Source organism: Haematobia irritans, chromosome 1 (genome assembly GCF_050003625.1).
Source record: "Haematobia irritans isolate KBUSLIRL chromosome 1, ASM5000362v1, whole genome shotgun sequence".
In the NCBI taxonomy this organism is placed as follows: Eukaryota; Metazoa; Arthropoda; class Insecta; order Diptera; family Muscidae; genus Haematobia; species Haematobia irritans.
The window spans coordinates 111,208,846-111,211,222 of NC_134397.1; the positions used below are offsets into that span (position 1 = coordinate 111,208,846).

Sequence of the window (2,377 nt, forward strand, 5' to 3'; positions counted from 1 at the left end):
CCTCCTGAGTCGATCTAGCGCTTGGTGTCCGTCCGTCCGTCTGTCCATGTATTTGTTGTTCACAGGATTCCGGTCGCAATTATTAACCGATTTTGATACAGGGAGTTTTTTTGGGCACAAGGACGAACGCTATTGAATTTGGAATAAATCGGATCAAATTTAGATATAGCTCCCATATATATGTATTGCTCGATTTCGACAAATGGGGTCACGTTGCACTTTTTTACTAACCGATCGTCGTCAAATTTAGCAAAAAATAATCTTTTGTATCACCCTTTAAGTCTGAAAATGTCATCGAAATCGGTTCAGATATAGGTCCCATATATATGTATCGCCCGATTTTTCTAAATAAAACAAGTAAGGAGAGTCTAAAGTCGGGCGGGGCCGACTATATTATACCCTGCACCACTTGTAGATCTAAATTTTCGATACCATATCACATCTCCCGCCCGATTTTGCCAAATTATGTCATAAAACCCTTATTTATCAACCGATCTTACTCAAAGTTGGCTAAATGTAATCTTCTATAGCACTAACTATATGTGCAATAAATCATCGAAATCGGTTCAGATTTAGCTATAGCTCCCATATATGTACCACCCGATTTTTCTAAATAAAACAAGTAAGGAAAGTCTAAAGTCGGGCGGGGCCGACTATATTATACCCTGCACCACTTTGTAGATCTAAATTTTCGATACCATATCACATCTGTCAAATGTGTTGGGGGCTATATATAAAGGTTTGTCCCAAATATATACATTTAAATATCACTCGATCTGGACAGAATTTGATAGACTTCTACAAAATCTATAGACTCAAAATTTAAGTCGGCTAATGCTCTAGGGTGGAACACAATGTTAGTAAAAAAATATGGGAAACATTTAAATCTGAAGCAATTTTAAGGAAACTTCGCAAACGTTTATTAATGATTTATCGCTCGATATATATGTATTAGAAGTTTAGGAAAATTAGAGTCATTTTTACAACTTTTCGACTAAGCAGTGGCGATTTTACAAGGAAAATGTTGGTATTTTGACCATTTTTGTCGAAATCAGAAAAACATATATATGAGAGCTGTATCTAAATCTGAACCGATTTAAACCAAATTTGGCACGCAGAGCTACAATGCTAATTCTACTCCATGTGCAAAATTTCAACTAAATCGGAGTTAAAAATTGGCCTCTGTGGTCATATGCACCGAAAAAAAAGTTTACTATTTTTTATGAAAAATGAACTAACCCATAGTAAGAATGACCATGATTTGGCGCCAAAGATTTTTTTCATCGAGATAAGTTCATGATTTTCTTATAAATTAGTTCATGTATTACATCGTATTTTAGTTCATTATTACTATGCTGTGGGAAGAATATAGTTAAACTCATTCAAAATATTCCTGCTATCCGGAAAGTAGAGAAATTGAGGAATCAAAGGTACAACAAGCCTGTATACAACTAAGAAATTTTTCGTACAAAACAAGTAAATTTTCTATAACCACCAGTATTTTATTTCAAAAAATTATTATTATATTACACAAAACTATGGCTTATGATATACAATAAAGGAAATATTTTTATTAGTACGTTGGACGCATTTACTTGTCGGTAGTTAGTAATTGCTTCTTCAAAAGAGTAACATTCTATGTTATTAGGACTAAACTAATTAATTTAAATTTCCATGTTTTCTATCCATATGAAAGATATATGTGGCATAAGTTGCTATATTCAATTGAATTGTCCAATTTCATCGATTTTGGCTAACTTTTGTTGGGCGGATCTGGCTTATAAGCATCTGAAATTGCAAATTTATACAAAATATAAGAAAAATATTATTAATTAATTAATTCTATCGTTCATATTGATCTTTAACTTACGGTTTTCAAGAGTATTTCCTAGAGCCAATAAGGATATCAGCTTAATTAGTATTAAACAGTAAGAATATTCAAAAAATTACCATTACGAGACCTGTCTACCTGCAAGTGAAAAAAATAATTTTTAATAAATTGAAATTTTGGTTTTATTAAAAACGGACAAAATACCGTTTATAGAATAACTTACCACATTGAAAAATCCATCCAGTAGGTACACTATTGGAATCATATCCATGGACAAATGGGACGTTATTGAAATTATTCTAAGAATATATTTGAAATAAAAAATATTATAAAATTAGACATAATTTCCACTTGTCAGTAAAGCATTTAGTATTTAAGATGGATATTAAGTTCGAGTTTAGCGGCTAAAATTGCAATTTCCATGATAAGTTTTCTTTAATAATCCATTATAAAAAATAATCTTTTTAAAAAACTTGGTTTGGGCTATTCTCCATCAAGTTATATTTAAATTTGTATCGAAGACGTATAATTTTATACTTTGCTTAG

General features: G+C 31.4%; 1 long non-coding RNA gene across 1 annotated transcript; it reads right to left on the minus strand.

Moving 5' to 3' along the window:
* Window positions 1-1,477: 1,477 nt before the first annotated feature.
* Window positions 1,478-2,132, minus strand: LOC142241372 (uncharacterized). Its single transcript, XR_012723605.1, has 3 exons — window positions 2,055-2,132; window positions 1,871-1,969; window positions 1,478-1,788 (listed from the first exon to the last, which is right to left on the minus strand). It is a non-coding gene; the product is annotated as an uncharacterized LOC142241372 (long non-coding RNA).
* Between the last annotated feature and the right edge of the window lie 245 nt (window positions 2,133-2,377).